This window comes from Ambystoma mexicanum, chromosome 10 (assembly GCF_040938575.1).
Source record: "Ambystoma mexicanum isolate Mex_15411 chromosome 10, UKY_AmexF1_1, whole genome shotgun sequence".
In the NCBI taxonomy this organism is placed as follows: Eukaryota; Metazoa; Chordata; class Amphibia; order Caudata; family Ambystomatidae; genus Ambystoma; species Ambystoma mexicanum.
Window position 1 is genome coordinate 444515365 of NC_090932.1, and position 20378 is coordinate 444535742.

Consider the following 20378-nt stretch of genomic DNA (forward strand, 5'->3'; position numbering starts at 1 on the left):
TGGTATTAATGTCCGTCAGGTGATGTTCATGCCTATGTCGTGGTCCATCCGATATTCCTACGCACACACTAAGGGAAACCATACAATTAAGCCTATGCGGGAATGCTGAAATGTCATTAAATATAGAAAACCTAATTTACCACCCACACTAAGAGCAAGTGTCCAGGCAGCAGAGGATTCGTCTCGGAGTACGTACATGTATGATTGCAGTCACGGTGCAAAAATACACAGAATTCCCACGCCCAGGTCCCGATCCTTTAAAGCTCCATTTTAGCCACATTTCCCGTGATTCGCCCATCTGCTCCACCGTTCACTGCATGTGGAAAACCTCAGCACATTCTCCTTCTCACTGTCTTCTGTGAAAGGAGACGCAGTGAAGGGAAGAGCACATTAAGGAATAGAGGTCATTTCTCAAGACCAAGCGTCTTTGTGCAGAAATGACCTCTTCTTGAGGGAAATATCGCTAGACAATACGTTGTCAGAGCTACGCCACTGCACACGCAGAAGTGACCCAATCACTTAGCAAAAAAAAGGTCTGAAGAAACGGGCTGAAAAGCAATGTTACATTTAAAAGATTAGTACCCGGGACAGGTGTGGTAGCCAAACAGGTTCCACAGATCGAAAACTGCCCGCACCCACCGGCAGGGTCCGACTAGGGCATAACATTATCTCGGGCACCAATGAAAAAGTGGCCGACAGTTGCAAAAGGCAATTAATTCCTTTTGTGACAGACTGTTGGAATAATACACACGTTTTTTTTTTTTAATAACATCTTATGTAAATTGTGCAATTTCAAGATTAGTTATTTCGCAACAATGATATTTGTATTTGTATTTGTTTTTATTTTATTTATAAAGCGTACCAGGCCCAAGGGCATATGGGCACATAACATGGGTTACAGACAGGGTGAGGGGGCATCGTTAAGGTGCCCAGTATAGAACAAATTACATACAACAAGGTACAGGTACAAGTAATACAAAAAATAGTTAGCTTAAGTTAGCAAACAGATACTTGAACTGAACAGAAAGGAGAGACATCTAACAGGGTGGCACTGGTGTAGCAAGTCAGGATGAGCAGTTGGTTCAGGGAGTCAGAAATACAAGCCGCATGGTGAAGAAGTAACTCATAACACTGGCCCACATTAGCCCAAAAGGTGGCCCACTTTGACCCAAAAAAAGTATTGCCCTATATGCCAATCCAAGCCTGCCCACTCGTCATCTTTCTTCCCTCTTTTCAGCGTCCCCTTTGCTTCCTCCTCTCTGTTCCCCTCCAGACTTGCCACTTACATGTAGGTGTTGCAGTGCAATTGCGCCACTCTTTTCATGCTCATAGGCAACCATAGAAATGGAAGTGAGATTCCTCTGAGAGCCTCGCTTCCAATTCCTTGGCAGCCATGTTGGGTGAGGATTTGTTTGAAACAACGGGTTGCTCGCTTGCCATGACCTGTTGTTTCCAACAAATACATTGCTATTAATGTACTGGATGGAACGGATGGAGTCGATGGAACGGATAGAGTGCATGGAATGGCAAGAGTAGATAGAACGGATGGAGTAAATGGATCGGATAGAGTAAACAGGACGGACAGAAGAGATGGAATGGATGGAACGGACGGAGGGGGTGGAACAGCCTTACTGAAAACCACTGTATCACACTACCACGCTTACTCTCTCCTATACATCACCACTCAACTAGAACACAGCGATACTATGACACATTCGGTATAGCTGTTCCCATTCTAACAATTGCCTCTTACTCTGCAACATCCTAATTAAACACAGCTAGCTGAGCACACACCGCTAGCCTAGGCGTCTCCTCAGGCCTAAGGCAGCCAGAAATCAGTCTGGGTGTCAACCCTCCAGAATGAACACATATTCCTGACCTCCCAAACACCTCACCTACCGCTAAGAAGCAGCTATCATGCAAGTGCCTCACCAGCTGCACACATATCCGGTGCACCCACGCACTTTACGACTTTCTCTCTCTCTCTCTCTCTCTCAACTGACTTGAACTAAGATTCCCGAGGGCATTCAACCTACCAGCGCTTTGAGATAATACCAATGATACATAAGGCGCTATATAAATGCAATGTAACATAACAAAGTAACATTAATACCCAAGGGCTTAAGAACAGGGGGGTAGGGGGATTATGTTCAATTGAGCAATAACATGAATGCAAAGCGTAAAAGCCTTGAGTAAGGCTTTAACGCCTTGAAATCGCACCTTTGGTCATTTTCCAGGATTTGCAGGATTCCTCATCATCTCCAGCATACAAATGCTCCAGCATCTGCACCGGCATGGATTTACATGCCGGTGCAAGTGCTGGAGATCACTATGGGTTCCGCCTGCTTTATACACCAGCAAAAAAGCAGACAGACCCTCATAGGGATCCATGGTAAATGGTCGGGAGCTTGTTCAATTGAAATGAAACCCTCTTTGCCATGCTCACATGTAGGGGAGCTTTTCATTTCAATTGCAAGCACTGCTTTTCATGCGAAAGTTAACACTGCCTGGTATGCCAGCAGACTTATTTACCAAAAGATGATCCAATAATATTGATGTGTGCATTCATTTTTAGCCATATATGACAGTTAATCCCGGGAGGATAGCTCAGCGGCAACGTGCGCGCCTTGGAAGCAAGACGACACTAAGCAACACATGTCCGATCCCCGGGTCCACGCTTAAAAACCTCTGGGTGTTTAAGCGCATTATAAATATGCAACTAAGACAACAACAAAAAACAATTCCTGTAACAGCGCCTCGATGCCCACGGGCAGTGTGAGTGCTTTAAAAATGTAAATAAATAAATAAAATAAATAAATGTCTAATTGTTGCTAGTACTCTCAGCAACAAAAAAATATAATAACACATTAATTGGCTATTTAACATTTTCCAGGTGGGTTTATATCACCCAATCTCTAGCGTTTTATAAACATTTATTTAAAACTGATTTAATTTCCAATTTTTACTTCAAATGTTCATTCTGTATTGACAATCACATACATGATTTTCTGATCATGGTCTTATCTCTCAGCGGACTGTGCTATTCGCCCTTCTTTCTTTCAAAGCTGAATAGAGATATCCAAAGCATATGTGAACATATAATGACAAAATGAAGAACACCAAACATTTAATGCTGTCCTAAACAAGCTTTTGTTAGAGTATCATATTCAGTGGCATACAATAAGTGATATACAAAAACGAAATAAAGGAAAAGGCAAATACATTCAGAAAACTTTCCTCTACAGGGTATATCGATTTGATCCTGAAATCACATACATTATTTTTATATACACAGCATCTACAAGTTACAGCCATTCACATGTGAACAAGTTCTTAATGTACAATACTACCTGGGCGTATATGTGACCCCTGTGTTCCTGCGGGTCTGTACTCCTGGGGTTTTTCATTTGTCCTGGGAGTTGTATAGGGGTCAGAGTGTCCTATTTGCAATCTTTGATTACTAATAGGTCACCTGACCTGTCCTTGATCAACACCACTATATATTAGCTATAAGTTTGGCCATGAACTCAATATTTGTGGTCCTGAACTTTCTGTAGACGTTTTGTGAAGTCTGTAGTTCGCCTAACGTCTTTCAGACCGTGAATGCATTACACCTAGTGTGGGACCACCAAATGACTAAGTTACTTTGATTACAGGTTGCTGGTTGAAAAAAAAGACAAATACAGATGGAAACTACTAAATAGGGGCCTATATACATGGCCCAAACAAAGACTGACCTTGTGTTAGAACAATCCCTCCAGGTTGGGTCGGACAGGGGAATGTGCAATATGTAATGTTTCAATGAATAGAGTTGGAAATCTTGAAAATGGGAATCTAAAATCTAAGTATAAATGTGCTTATATATTTGCGGCATCTGGCAAGATTAGGTAACATATCTTTAGTTTAAGTTGCACAAACCTGAAGCAGAGGCTTCTGCCTTAGAGTCTGAGGGTGTGAGCTGTAGCAGTACCTCCTCTGTCAAACAAAAAATAGAAGATAGACAGGGTGTTAGAGTTGAAATGTTGCGACTTAGCTTAAATCTTGAAGCAGTAAATAAAGAAGATAAGTAGTCAGACCAACTTTACCTGGATATTGCCTTAATCAAGTATTCCCCAGCATTGTGCTTATGGACTGAATGCAGCAGCGGCTAATGAAGCGGACCGGCTGCCGAGTCAGGTAGCGATCATCTGACCACTGCTCAGTCACCTTTTAGGTTTTCCCAGTATCTGTCTCCCTTTCCACCCAGGTAACATCAGGCAGCTGTATCAGGATTCACCCAGATGGATTGTTGGCAAGTTGCCTTCAAGATGTTTTGAAGTTCTCCCCTTTCTCCATAGAGCAAGGGATTTTAACCCCATAAGTCACACCCCACATATTAAAATCAGTAGATTCCAGTATATTGGTTCTGACTTTTCATTGGAGGTTTAAATCCTCTTCCTCCCACCTAGGTCCAACCCCTCTCTGCCAATAGGCCCTTGGAGTTATTTGATTGGAGTGAAGTGAAGAGGTACTCCTAATGTCATTTACATGTACTTACATGTCAGTTTTTGCACTAAACATCATAATACATAGATATTTATGTTCCCCTAATCATGATGGATCTTTGGAACTTATATTCATCTTGGCAAGGTTTTGCATGTGCAAGCTATGACATTTTTGCCCTTTATGCAACAATTGTCATAGTTAGGAATGTGAAATGTTCTACCGAGGTATCTAATTTGATAAGCTATCCGCTCCCAAATGTTAATATTCATAAAAATATTGGAGCAGCTAGAAACACATGCACAATTAAAACATGAGTCCCAAAAATTGCATGTAATTACAACTAACATCATCATAACGAGCTTGGCACATCCTTTAAAATTACACGTGTCACCATTTTGTGACATTTGTGGTTCAAAAGTTACTGGGTAAAATGACATTTCTGATGTAAGTCTATGGCCGCATAATTAACATAGCTAATTTGCAGTTTCATTTCTCAATTTAAATTGCTGGTAGGCCGAGTCATTTCTTCCAATGCTGATTTAAGCCTTGAGAAAATTCCTTAGCCTTTGTTCTATTAGGGCTAATGGATGCTGAAGAGATTCTTATCCTTCAGGTCACATGGCTTCACCTCTGCCGTCCGAACATCATCAGGCAGTATTGTAGTTTGTCATTTGACTTTCCAATCTGAAGTCCACCATGCTTCAGATCGAAAGTTTGTATTTTATTTTAGAGCTGCACCCATCCAGGCTGGCTCTGTCGTTGATCATGCCATCATAAATTCCTCTCATGCATGAGCCAAGTCCTTCTGCTCAGGCCTCAAAAAGACCTGACTTCCTGATAAAGTGCCAAGCAGCTCTGCAATGGGGGGATGTCACTCGAGTATTCTGCTCAGCAAGCTACAGTCATGTTGTCTTGGGCCCATCTGGCCCATGTATGCTGCATCTGCAAGAGAATACCCTTTTCAATTGTTACATTTGTTTTTCATGTGAAGCATTGTGTTTCTTTTAATACTTTGCACCTTTCTATCTCTATGCAAAGCCCTTCTTACTGATATGTTAATTTTAGCAAGAAACCATTTATCGCCAAGGCTTTTATTTAAAGCTGCAAAATGCACACACTTCTGAACATTGCTGTTTCAGTTTTTTTTAAAACCCTGCTTTTCATGTAGACTCATACTTTTACTTGTTCTTGGCCTTATCCCCTGGTTAGGCGAAAACATTGGCCCCCAGGCCTCTCACACCCCAATTTCACATGGTGTCCTTGTTCCCCCTCCCCAACTATATCTGATGCCATTTCACTCTTTTTCCTCAACCAAATGGCATTTTTTTCCACTTTTTGCCTTTGGCTAACCCCGGTTATACCCATTATAACAGTGTTTCTTCTGATATAGGGCAAAAAAATAATGCTGGCTTTTTAAATTTGTGAAAAGCCTTGCTGACAATTTTCTGTGAAACTTTTATAGCTATAATTAAGGGAGAAGCTGGCACGTCCTTTTCTGTCAAATATTTTAACAACTACTGGACGGAATAACCCCAGACCCCTCTTGCAAATTTTATTAGCCTCTCTCCCACTGTCTGCTGCAAAGCACTGAGACCAATATAAAGGAGCACCCCATTCTCTGTTGAATATTTTAAAAACTACTGCATGGATTTACACCAAACTTTTCAAGTAAATTAAGCCAATGCTTTGTGCCCAAATTGTTTCTTATTTGGTCCAAATTGTCCATGCAGTTTTCATGCCATGGCTGTTCAAAAACGGCACTTTTTCTCAATGGAAAAATGAATGGGAGTAGGCTGAAAACTGCGTTCATATTTATTTTTAATAACCTTTTCAATTTTTGACACATTTTTCCCATAATTTTAGTTTGCGAGTGGAGGGGTCCTTGACAAACCCCTGGTTTAGAAAATGCTCACCAAATCCATTCAGCAAGTCTAAAGTTATTAGCCTCTCTCAGCCTCTTGTCTGCAAATATGGATTTACACCAAACCAGTCAAAGAAATTAAGTCAATGCTTTCTGCCCAAATTGTTTCTTATTTGGTCCAAATCTGCCAAGCAGTTTTTCCGCTACAACTGTGTAAAAACTGCACTTTTTCTCTATGGGAAAATAAAGACTGCTAGGCTGAAAACAGTGTTTTTATTTTTTCATAATAACTTTTCCATTTTCTAACAAATTGTTCCTAAATGTTCTAGTTCAGTGGTGCTCTTGACAGACTGTTGGGAAACTTATATCCAAATCCATCCAGCGAATCAAAAATGATTAGCCTCGCTCAAACACTTTGCTGCAAAAATCTTCACGGCCTATATAAAGGCAATATAAAGGTTTTAAAGACACTATTCTCTGTCAATTTTTTAAACACTGCTGGATGGATTTGCCCCAATCAAGTGAAGAAAGTTAACTCAATTCATTTTGCCACGTTGTTTTGTACCTGGTCCAATTCCATCCAGCAGTTTTGGCTGTGCACTTCAGCAAAAAGTTGACTTTTTTCTCTATGGGAAAATGAATGGGGACCAACCCGAAACAGCGTTTTTTAACTTTCTAAATAACTTTTTTTATTTTATAACAGATCTTTCCCACTATAATCAAAATACTCTAAATACACAAAATATTGCACGGTAAACGCAAAGTATGAATGATAACATTGTTTTGTATAACTAGCTTAATAAAGTACCTTTCAAAGATGCTTTGCTCCATTCCATCACAGGAGACCATTCACCATTTTGTTGAATGACACTGCTTCTACTTCACTCATGACTATCATGCAGAACATGTAATTTACTACTAAAAGCCCTCAATTAAGCATCACAGTGAGATGCACTTCTTTCGACAACACATTTTCCCACCCCTTCTTAACTACAACCAAATACTCCAAATAATAATAATAATAATAATAATAATAATAATAATAATAATAATAATAGTAATAATAATAATAATACAGAGTAATATGTAGCCACCCTGCACAACAAACACTTGGTAAGGAGTTTTAGGGACTGATTGGTGCCTTTTGGAGCAATTTATATGTGTTTTACTTTGATTTCCAATACGTCTTTGTTATTTAGTGCTTTGTTTGTTTCCAGACTTCTTCCTGTTCTCTCCCTTCCGCTTAGCATTTGGCTAAAGCAGTCAGGTGTCCTTGTCCCTTTAAGCCTCATTACAAGTTTGTCAGTCTGGTAAAAATGCTAGTAATTCCGGCTCTGGCATTTTTACCGGACCGACCACTTCAAGTTTGACAGTGGGGGCCACTGATCTCCCAGCAGGCCGGACCTGCAAGGAGTTCAGGCCCCTACCGGCAAACAAATGACTGAATCACTGGCACTGTTACTAATGGTGCCAGTGATTCATTTACTTCCATCCTATGGAGTCCTATGGAACTCCATGGGAATGGAATTTACCATCACTCCGCTGCCCATAATAATCCAGTAATACCAGGATATCAGGCGGCAGAGCCGGAAAGACAGGTTTGCCGGTATCCTACCGGAATAACTTGCGGGATACTGGCAACCCTCTAATGACCCCCTTTGCCTTAGCACCCTTCCCTTACTGCGTTCCCCTGCCTTTCCTGATAGTAATATGTAGTTATTTTGAACAACAACCACTTTGTAAGGAGTTTTAGGGCCCATGTGGTGCCTTTTCGAGGGATTTAAATGTGTATTTATTTGGATGTCCAATCTGTTTTGTTGGTCTGTTTGGTGCCTTTTGGAGGGATTTATATGTGTTTTTACTTTGATTTCCAATCCATTGTTTTACCATACCTGTTTGCCTGGTGCACTAGCCCTGCCAGGCACCTCGCTATCCATCTACAGCTACTTCCAGGTAAGGGAAGTCTTCATTCTCGGGAGGATAGCTCCGGGGCAACAGGCTCGTCTTGGAAGCAAAACAACACAGAGCAGAACAGGTTTGATCCCTGGGTCCGCGCTTAGAAACCTTTGGGTATTAAGCGCATTATAAATAGCCAATCATATTGTATCATTGAATCCTACCACTACTGTATCATGTCACGCCTGCATAGTGCTTACCAATTTGTTCCAACAGGGGGCGTGTTACATTAATTCTCACCACTTTTTGCATTTCACCCACCAGGGTATCCCAAAAGTAGTGCACGCAATTTTGAATTATGCTGCTGCATGGGTTGCAGCACGTTTGAGTTTTGCAGCTGGATAAGCTGGTTAATGCTGCTTTCTAATTTTGTAACACTAGAATTGAACTAAATTGGTTAATGCTGCTTTTGAATGTAGCAACACTCGAATTTTACAGAGTCACTTAATGCTGCTTTTGAATGTAGCAACACTAGAATTCAACTTAGTTGGTTAACGCTGCTTTTGAATTGGTTAACACGACTTTGAATTTAGCCACACTAGAATTCTAACCTGCTGCTTTTGAATTCAGCCACCCTAGAATTGCAATCCACTGATTTTGAATTGAGCCATTCTTGAATTGCAACCCACTGATTTTGAATTGAGCCATTCTTGAATTGCAACCCACTGATTTTGAATTGAGCCATTCTTGAATTGCAGCCCACTGAATTTGAATTGAGTCATTCTTGAATTGCAACCCACTGATTTTGAATTGAGCCATTCTTGAATTGCAGCCCACTGATTTTGTATTTGGCCACACTAGAAGGATCTCTGTGAATACTGCGTGAGTTTACTGCGCTGGTCGAAAAAACGGACCCCCTTTTCACAGCATATATATGCAGCGGGACAGCCCCGGCAAACCCCCTACTCTCCCCAACATTAATTATTTACTGTACCCCATCCCCCACATGTAAATGCTGAGAAATGGGGGGTAAAAACAATTCTGCATTTTCTGCTGGTGCAGTAAACTCAGCACAGTAATGGTATTATCCCCACTAGAATTGTACTGAGTTAGTTAACACTGCCATTGAACACTGACTTTGAATTTAGCCACACTAGAATTGTAACTCGCTTCTTTTGAATTTGCCCACACTAGAATTGTAACCCGCTGCTATTGAATTTAGACACACTAGAATTGTACTGAGTTAGTTAACACAGTCTATGAATTTAGCCACACTTGAATTACAACCCTCTCTTTTCCCTGTCCATGCCCACCCGCTCCTTGGTAGGCTGTTGCTCTGGGAAGCACAACATTTAGCTGTGAGCCCAATGCAGTTTTGCCTGGGCATCAGGCGAAGGCTAACGGGCGAAGGGCACCTCCCCAGGGCACCAGCCTCACCTGTTTGCCCTGTTCAACCTAGGCACACTGCAAAGCCATTCTACTGCAACAATTAGGTAAGGTTGCAGGATCTTGGAGAAAAACCAGCACTGTGTTTCTGTAATCATGCCACTACATCATTATGACCATTTAACTAAACTGTGGTGCTACCGTCTTGTTGAATCCAGGTGATCTCTGCAGTTTGCCACTGCTTTAAAACTTGCTACACGCTGAAGGTAGCCATTGTATTCAATCTAGGTGCCCTCTGCAATGATTTTTAAATGTATCTGTGCATTAGAATAAAGCATTTGTTTTGAATTTAGCTGAATATGTGAGTTAGTGTCATCCATGAGGGAAAAGGCCGGTGAGCGGGGATATTGGAGCGGCGGGGACGGTGGGCAACCCCGGCGGCCCTGGGCCCACAGTGCCCCCCCATGATATCATGAAGGGAAGGAGCCGCGGAGTGAGGGGAACTGCGACAGATGCCAGGACGTGGAGACCCAGGTGTCAGGCAGACACAAGCCAACCCCCTGAGTCGCCCTGACTAACAACAAAAGCTGTCATGAATGTGTCGCTCCTGGGGCAAAACACTTGTGCAGCTCCTTGGTGCAGACTGGCCTGGACTGTGTAACACAGCGTGGAGGGGACTGGTGGGGTGACTGCGACCCACGAGGCATCTGGCTCCTCTGAGCTAGTGGGTGCATTGCTGTGATGCCATAACATATGGATTACTTCACCTCTGGAGCACTGACCCCAGCGTTATATATACCAGCAACTCACCCCAGATACACTGGGGAATCCCCCCCTCTGTCTCCCCTGGCTGAAAAGGGGATGCAGGGGTGCCTAGGGGACTCGGTTGGGGCACTTGATCTGCCGAATAAGGCCGACAGCGAGAGAGAGGCACCCAGGGGCACCGTGATATGTCGGTGGGTGCACCAGGGAGGCACTGAGAGCCTGGCCTCCTGCCATATGCCCATATTCTGCTCTCTTGGACCGCTGCATCTATAGGCATTCGGACCCCTAGATTGAATCAGGAGGTCCCCTCGGATCCCTATCACACTTTGACCAACACTGAACAACACCATGGGTAAAGACAAGAGCAAAAAGACGTTTACACAGAGTACCATGGAACAATACGCTACTAACACCCCCAATGTCATGGTGGATGTGGAGCCACCGGCTGCCTCTTCCTCCTCGGTTGAACCTTTAATGCTTAAGGACGGCGATGGCCACCATTGCCAATTCCCACTCCTCGATGGAGAAGAAGATGGACGGCATCTGCGCAGAGGTGTCCTTCCTCTGCCATTATCTCCAGAAACTATCATCGCGCACCCTGGGGGAAGACCCGAGCATGCCCAGACCAAGACCGACTGGTGCGACAACCCATGCCACAAGGGCAGAACGACCGGGCAGAGATGCAGATGCTCAAGATCCTTAAATCAACAAAAAATGTGCGAGATGCTGGAAAGGGATAACAAATGAGCCCCTGGGGGAGACACCCCGGCAGCGATACTCCTGGGAATAAAGCAACTATAGAGACGGAAAAGGGATGAGGCTCTGGCATTGGTGAGAAAGGAACAACAACACACTCTGTCGTCATCAAGCTGCGGAAGCGACCGCAGCCACCATGGCCCCCATCCAGGACCTCAGAACCTCATTAGGAGTAGTAAGTCTGTTTGGAGTTCGGACAGTTTGTGTTAGTTAACTTGTGCTGGCAATGTAGTATATGGCCGCTAGCAATGTTTGGGTAACAGAAACTTCATGTTAGTGAGGAGTATGGGGAGGGAGGGCTGCAAGTTATTCATTATTGTATATTGTCTGGGGTTTTTAGACGTTTGCGTGATAATCATGACACACTCACTCACAACTCACGTTCCCATCTCGCATGGTTGCTATGACCCACACACTATACATTATCTATGGCAATAACTCGGGCTTCAATGACAATCACTGACCCCTGTAAGTCCCTCAAGCACCTCACCTGGAAGGTAAACGATATGGGCTCCAGAATCAAGCAGCGCCTCATTGTCCAATTCCTCAACAGGCATTCCCCTGATATGGCCCTTCTCACAGAGACACACTTAGCTGGCCCGACGTGCAATTTGTTCTGTAGAACAAATTACCGCTTGGCATTCCACGCGAGGTACACAATGGGATCCCGGGGAGTCCTGATCTTCTACACAAGTACCTCTGTTGACGTTGCGCACTGTGGAGCAAGACCCAAATGGTCAATTCGTGTTACTGCAGGGTACACTCTGGGGGGAAATACTAGCCATTCTAGCTATATACACCCGCCGGAGATCGGGGAGGGACTCCTAAACGAAATAACCACACTGATAGCTAAACATCAGCCAGATATGTGGATCCTAGGGGGAGACTTCAATGATGTAATGTGCAACACTTTAGACATCACTCATATATGTATCTGGAATCCAAACACCTCCACAAAACTGGTGACTTTCATTTCTGCTCTGGGCCTCTGTGATGTTTGGAGAGAACTTCATCCCACAGATAGGGGCTACTCTTTCCACTCGAGTGCCCATGCCTCCCTGTCCAGGTTGGATTATTTCTTTCTTCCTGCCCCAGAAACATACAGAATAGTTGTAAATACCAGAGGGGGGTGTCTGTACTTCTGCTCTCCATATGGTAGAGGAGAGGCACAGAGGACCCCAGCCGAGATTCTCTATTATTGGTTTGTGGTCGAGCAATCAAGGCCTAGCTTCTCAGGATGTGATGTGGGCTGGTTCTTAAGTACAGTGTAGTCCCCAAGCACCCACAAAGGAACACAGTCTTTATATAATTAATATTCAAGGTTGTGTAAAATATTAAGATAACTCACTTTATACTCGGTTATCTATAATGGCAAATATACAATTCTACGTGGTACCACAATTACTATTCGATCTCTTTAAAGTGCATCAACTGTACGGTTAAATGTCACACAAATCAGTTCCTAAAGGAAACCAGCAATAGATATAAGAGGAAAGCAGTTGGTTAGAACAATTGGCAGAATACTGGCCCCTACCATTAGACACAGTTCTGTGTGGAGATCCCCCCACCTGGGCAACCTGTAGAATAAAGATATATCACAAGCCCAGACCATATATTGTTCACAAGAATCTTTCCAATAGTTTTGCAACCCCAAAGTACCTGGCGTTGTAGCATTCCTCGTCTGGGAATCGACGACCCTTCATGAGTGCCCTCCCTTTCAGGCAGGAGTCAAGGGCCGTCGAACGTCTGACGGCGAACAGGGTGAACTACGACGGTGAAGTAGCAGCTTCTTTCCTAGCAATGCTCGTCGACGGGGAAGCGTAAACATCCTGCAATGAAGAGGAGTGCGGGGCACCTCGATGTCAATAGTTCTGGAATGCAAAGAGTTTGAAGAACTGTGGCCCAGCAAGGGCGTCGAATCGTCAGCGTCTCTGTGGTCTTTTGGTGGCAGGAAACCCACTGGCGGATACTCCTCGGCGCGTCCACGGCCTGGCCTTCTCCGGCGGGATAAGGCGGGCGGCAGTGCAGATGAGAGCGTCCTTGGATCAAATGTTCTTAGACAAATGGAGCACTGCGGCTCCAGTCGGTGACAGTGGTTGCCGACGGTGGTGGACAACAGTGTCCGGGTGCTTCTCCTTGTGATTCCGCGGCGGTCCCCGTCTCTGGTCGGCAGCCTGTCGTAGGTTTGTCTACCAGGGAGCTTTGCCAAAGATCAGCTGGTGCACGATGGTCCCTCGTGCTCGGGAAGAGGGTGCCTTAGCAGTTCCTCTCTGGGTCAGTCCTTGGAGACACAGTAGCTTTCAGATTGATGAAGGTGAGCAACGGCAATTCTTCTCTTCCAGCAGGGCTTCAAGGTTAAGCTTCAGTTTTACTCCAGTTACTCTTCGTAGTGGACTTCAGCTTCTGAACACGATTTCTAGCAGTGAGAGGCCCCCAGATATACTAGTCTATTCTGCTGGGTCACACTCAGGCAACCAATCGGTCAGAAGGGAATTCATGCAGGAAGGCAGCCAAAAAGGTGCATAGTGCATTCAGGCCATTTACGTCTCTCCAGACACTCACAACAAGTTATGTTTATTGGGATAAGAACCCAGCCATTCAGACTCTTACCTGAGCTCCACCAGCTGCTACGAGAGCATCTTCTCACGATCCCAGCTGCAAGACAAGGAAGGAAGGGGGGACAAGAGTGAAACATCGGACATATTGAACTCTATGAACTTGATACTTACTGGACCTTGCCAGGAACCTCAGAGTCAATACTCTCCGGAACTCTCCCTCGCCTTCAAACCAGTGAAGTAACTGGCATCAACGCGCCCCTGCAATCCATGCAGGATGGAGAGCTCATCTTTCAAGAATATAAGGTGAGATTGCTGAGAGGGCACTTCTGAGGTGATTAGTTGGGAGGACTGTGGGGGGTGCCATCACTTGAATCCACAGGTGGCTAAATCCATCTCTCCACTTGCAGGAGAATACTTCTACGGGTCACGCAGACAAGATTAGGAGGGCCAGGCCCGTCAGTCATCTCTGCACTACGCATCACGTTGGTGGAGACCGCAGCTGTCCGGATCCGACCGACGCCCCTGTGGGAGCCAGGAGAGCGTAACATAGTGCATTCAGGCCATTCACTTCTCTCCAGACACTCAGAACAAGTTATGTGTATTGGGACAAGTATCCAGCCATTCAAAACTCCAAACTGCATTCATACCAGTTTCGGGCAGGGCTGTCTCAGTCATTGTGTCAAACACCAGTTACTAGACTTCGACAACAAGAATGCGTATTTGTCACACACTCCATTCACCCAGGTCCCACCCACAGGCGTACCCACAACATGCAGTCATTGGGAAGACTCCATCCAGTCTGGTCGGCACTTCCCCACACTACCATATATGGAACTTCCACCCAACAGCCAGTCAGGGGGAAGGGACAGAGTCAGGGCTTCCGGGGACTTTGGGAAGATCAAGGTAACAGGCAATAAAAGGCAAGATGCCATGGGGGCCATCTTGTATCATCAGGAATCTACTGATTCCAATGACAGGGCCTGGGCATACCAAAATGAAGGACGCTCAGAGCACCAGTCAATTCAGCACGGAGCTGCCACCAGCCCATACCCTGCTCTGTGAGTCACACACAGGTGCCCAAAAACATACACTAGGGGAACAGGGTTGCTGTGATCAGGCGCACACAACACAGGTGCCCTACATAGACTTTCTTTCAAGCCATCAAAATCCCTCTGACAGTCTTTAGTCCAATTAACCTTCCTCGGCTGTTTGGGTGAAGTCAGAGCTGTGAGTGGTGCAGCTATGGTTTCATAGTCCGCCATGAAATGCGATAGTACCCAGTGAGGCCCAAAAAGGCTCTCACCTGAGTTTGAGTAGTGGGAGTCTCCCAGTCATGTACATCCTGTACTTTACTGGGGAGAGGTTGGATTTTACCCCCTCCTACCTCATGACCAAGATACATAACTTTCCCCTGAGCTATCTGGCACTTGGTTGCCTTGATAGTGAGGTTAGCCCTTTTCAAGGCCTGCAACACCATATCCAGATGTGTCAAATGCTCTTCCCAGGTGGAACTGTAGAAGGCAATGTCGTCTAAGTAGGCCACACAAAAGGCTTCCAGCCCACTGTGTGCATGATTGACCAATCTCTGGAAGGTGGCAGGGGCATTCTTCAACCCAAAAGGCATGACCCTAAATTGGTAGCGTCCCTCAGGTGTTGAGAATGCCGTCTTTTCCTTGGCATGGTCCGTCAGAGCTATTTGCCAATAGCCTGAGGTAAGGTCGAAGGTGCTCACAAATTTGGCAGCACCTATGGTGTGCACGAGCTTATCAGCCCGGGGCAATGGGTTAGCGTCACATTTGGTGACGGCATTACCTCCTCTGGAGTCCACACAGAACCTCCAATCCTTGGTATCTGCCTGGCAACTTGTCTTGAGGACAAGGACCACTGGACTGGACCAGGGACTGGTTGAGGGTTCAATAACACCCAGATCCAACATCTTGGTGACCTAAGCCTGGATGTGGTTCTTAACTGTATCTGACATACGGTAGCACCTGCTTTTGACAGGCACACTGTCACCAGTGTCAATTTCGTGCCTACACCATGGTGTAAGGCCTGGTGTCAGTGAAAACATAGAGGCATACTGCCAGAGCAAAGCCCTCCAGGCCCTCTGCTGCTCTGTCATCAGATCGGGAGAGACATGCACTGTCTCCACTCCACTGAGCTACCCTGAGGGTTGCTATGCAGCAAATCAGGAAGGGGCTCACTCTCATCCTCTTCTTGCTCTGAAGCTAGCAAGAGACATGAGACTTCTGCTCGCCTGTGGAAAGGCTTGAGCTTGCTAACATGGAATACCTGAGGGGTTACCCGAGGGGCTCTCATGTCAACCAGATAATTGACTTCACCCATCTTGGAGATGATCCTGAAGGGGCCAGTCCACTTGTCTGCCAACGTTCTAAGCTTGGTAGGCTCCATCACAAGGAATTCCTATCCCAGAGACCAATCCACTTGTGAGGCATTAAGATCATGCCAGTATTATTCAATTCCTGGCTGGCCTTGAGATTCGCTGTCACCTGACCGATCATCTGTGTCATTCCTCCGTCTGAGGCCTAACACATAGTCCCCCACTTGCTTGGCAGTACCTGGGGGGTAGGCCTCCGAACCTTCTCTGATCAAGGCAAGGGGCCCCCTCACGATATGTCCAAAGAGTAACTCAAAGGGGCTGAAACAAACACCCTCTTGAGGTACCTCTCTGTAAGCAAACAGCAGGCATGGCAGGAGGAGATCCCATTTCCTCCTTAGGGGCTCTTCCAAAGCACCTAGCATGCCCTTGAGAGTTTTATTAAATCTCTCAACCAGACCATTGGTCTGGGGATGGTAGGTTACCCGCACTCTTTCCATGTGGTTTTCATGTAACTAGACATGAAGTTGGATCCTCTGTCAAAGACAACCTCCTTGGGGAATCCAACATGGGTGAAAAAGCCCAGGAGAGTCCTGGCAACCACCTTGGCAGTAACAGTCCAAAGGGGTATAGCCTCAGGGTACCTGGTGGCATGATCAACCAAGACCAGGATGAACCAATGTCCACCTGAAGTGTGAGGGTCAAGGGGACCGACACGGTCGATGCCCACCCTCTCAAACGGTGTGCCAACCACTGGCAATGGCTGCAGTGGGGAAATTACACTGCCTCCAGTCTTGCCAGACAACTGACAAGTTGGGCAGGTCCTGCAGTGGGACTCCACTTCTACTCCCATCCGAGGCCAGTAGAAATGGGCAGAGAGCCTCTGCTTAGTCTTCTTGGTACCAAGATGAACAGCTAAGGGCACCTCATGCGCCAACTGCAGCAGGAAGGGCCTGTAAACCTGGGGTACCACCAACCTCTTGAGGGCACCAGGTTCAGGCTTAGTGGGCTCACTAACAAGGAGATCACCCTTCCAATAAATCCGGAATGTCCTAGGCACTTCTCCTTGTGCCTGGGACAGGGCCTGTTTCCTCAGGCCCGCAAGAGAGTGGCTCTCTCTCTGTCCCTTACAGAAGTCTGCCCGGGAGGGCCCCCCTTCAGCTAACAAGCATTGAAGGTCGGGGTGGTCCTCTGGGTTGAGTACCTCTCCCACAGGAAAGTCTTCTGGCTCTTCCCCTATAGGAGTTGAGACGGGGTTCACCACTGGACCCAGCCCGTCCAGAGCATGGATCGCAATGGGTGCTGTTGGAACAGCAGGAAGAACAGGAGTCACCTCCACAGAGGTGGCCTTCTTACTCTTTTGTTTCCTTCGCGCATCGGGTTTCCCCATTGGCGAGGTTACCGGGCTCAGAGCCGGACCCTGTGGGACCTGCGATCAGGTGACTGCCACAGCAGCCATGGGTAGACCATCCATGATCATCCCCAACTCGACCAAATTGTTACCTAACAAGATGTTCGCAGTCACGTTGTCCTGAACCAGGACCAGAAGCTTTGTTGTCTTGTCTCCAATCGTGATGTTAACTAAGGCTACCAGCAATAATTTGGGAGGCCCACCAGCTAACCTGGTGGTTCTCAGAGGAGCACCTACATAGTCCTCTGGCTTGAGCAGGGTCCTGTCCACCACTGTCATGCTTGCCCCAGTGTCTCTCAAACCAATAGAAGCCTGGCCGTTTAAGACGATACTTCTCAAAAACCTATGAGTGTTCTGTGGGATAGTTGCCAGTACTTCTGCGTACTGGTCCCAGGCCCCAAGGGACACTAAGGAAATCTCTACGGGAGCCTTGAAGGTGATCCCAGTAGAGGAGGGGAGGACAGTGGCCTCCACCTCATGTACGGAGTAGGGGTAGGTCAGGCTGACAGCCTGGACTCCAAGTGCCTTACCCTTACACTTGGGGTCACCCCTTCAGTGATCCAGACCCCCACAATCCCAACAAGTGCCGGAGTGCGGGGTACAATACTGTAACCACTGGGACACTGCCTTGCAGCAGGCGGACCACTACTCTTACTCCCACCCACAACAGACTTATCCCCACTAGGCTTTTGGGTCTTAGGAGAGGAAGGTTTTGGTCTACCTGACTGTGATTGCTTCTGGGACACCTCAGCTTTCTGAGAGGTCCCCTTTTCTTTGTCCTTGTCCTTCCCACTAGAGTCCTTAGGGGACACCCGATGGGAGACCCACTTGTCAGCCAACCTAGCCAGCTTTAAGGGGTCCAAAATGTTCTGGTCAGTAACATACTGACACAGCTCTGGTGAACAGGCTTCCAAAAAATGCTCAAAACAAAAGGTGGGACAATTCAAGAAACGTTTTCACTTTGTAACCTTCAATCCACCCCATCATGTTCATGTGCGCAGCACTCACCCAGACAACCCAAGACACATTCTCTCGTTTCTTAAAATCCCTGAGCCTCTTAAGGTATTGGGTAGGTGTCTTGCCAAACTTGGCAATCAAAGCAGACTTCATGCACTCATACTGACCCCTTTCTTCCACACTCAGTTTCAGAATGCAGTCATATCCAGTCTGAGGCACTCTGCTTAACAAACACTTAGCCCAATCTCTTTTATCTACATCATGAATTTCACAAGCCATCTCAAAAGCTTCAATCCATTGGAGGATATCAGAACCCTCCGCATACACACCAACCAAATCTTTCATGAACTTGGTTGCTGGGGACCTGTCACTCACAACTGCTTTAGCTGAAGTCTCCACTTGAGCTTTCTCTTTTTTTTTTAAACTTTTATTTTTGCTGGCAGAGGCAAACAACATACAGACACATCAGAGGCATATGGACAAATTTGTAACATATACATGCACATACAGAACATATTGGCAAAGATACGGCGACAGCAGAAAGGGGGCAGCATATCACAGGTGGCCGAAACACAGAGTCACTGACTGAGGGGCTTGGAGGATTCATCCGTTGAAGAAGAGTCATTTGAGTTGATCAAGTAACTGATGAAAGCCGACCATATGTTTCGAGGTCGAGAACACACTGGGAGCATGCCCAGAAACTCCTCCTCGCAGTTTCGGGACCACGTAAGCAGATTTAACCATTTCTGGAATGTAGGGGGAGCAGGGCTTTTCCAGTTTTGTAAAACACATTTCTTGGCTATGACTCAGCTAACATTCAAAAACCCAACAATGTCCTTAGCCCCTCCAGTCTGCCACACCCCAAACAGAACCCCCATTGGATCCGGATCAACAACAGTATCAGTGATTGCGGACAGTGTCTCTATGACTTTACTCCAAAATGTCACCAGTTCCGGGCAGTCCCAGAACATGTGCAGGTGGTCAGCACCCTCCGCACCGCAGCGGGGGCACAATCGAGGATCAGAACGAGCAAACTTCGAGATTCTACCTGGAGTGTAATACAATCGGTTGAGTAATTTATATTGTATGGTGCGGTAGCGGAAGTTTAGGGACACCCTGCTAGTATGAGAACACATCTTTTCCCACTGTTGATCTGTGAGATCCAGCTCCAGCTCGAGGCCCAGTCAGCACGAGCCCTGGATGGAAGGGGAGAAGAAGCGGACAGGAGGAGCTTGTACAGTGAAGAGACTACCCCATGGGCACCGCCCGAGTTAGCAATGTAAGCAATTCCAGGGGAGTCCTCGGGCTCAATGGGGAAGACAGGCCAGGCATTTCGAAAGGCAGCACGAAGTCTGTAGAACTGCAGAAGCTCCAGAACCGAGCCCGAGTGTCCCGGCCTCCACGTTTGCGGTGTTATGAACTGTCCCACCGGAGAGCAGTGAGGGCACGGTAGCCCAGGGCCTCCCAGTGTCGGGCCAGGGTGGTATCGCATGTGGGTTCCAGCCCGGGAAAGCTCCAGGCGGGGAGCCATTTGTAGTACGGATGTTGCTCGCCGCAGGTTTTAAAAATCTGGCCCCAAGCCTCCACCGTAGTCCGGACCGGGTCAATGGGCGTGTCTGGCACATACTGCCGGTCTAGAATCAGGGACATTACATCGGTGCTTGCTGCTGCCAGAACCTCGAGTTTAACGTGGGGACGGGGTGGAGGCCCCGGATACCAGTAGGATGCGAACTGCGCCTGTGAAGCAGTCCAATATCGCAACAGGTCCGGGGCTGTGAATCCCCCTTTGTCATAGGGTAATGACATATCCGACCACTTTTTACGCACAGCACCAGAGTGTCATAGGAATTGAGCGAGCAGTTTGTGCAGGTTCACGAAGTATTTCCTTCCTGGCCAGACGGGGACATTACTAAATACATAAAGCAACTTGGGGAGCAATATCATTTTTACCAGCGAAAGTCTTCC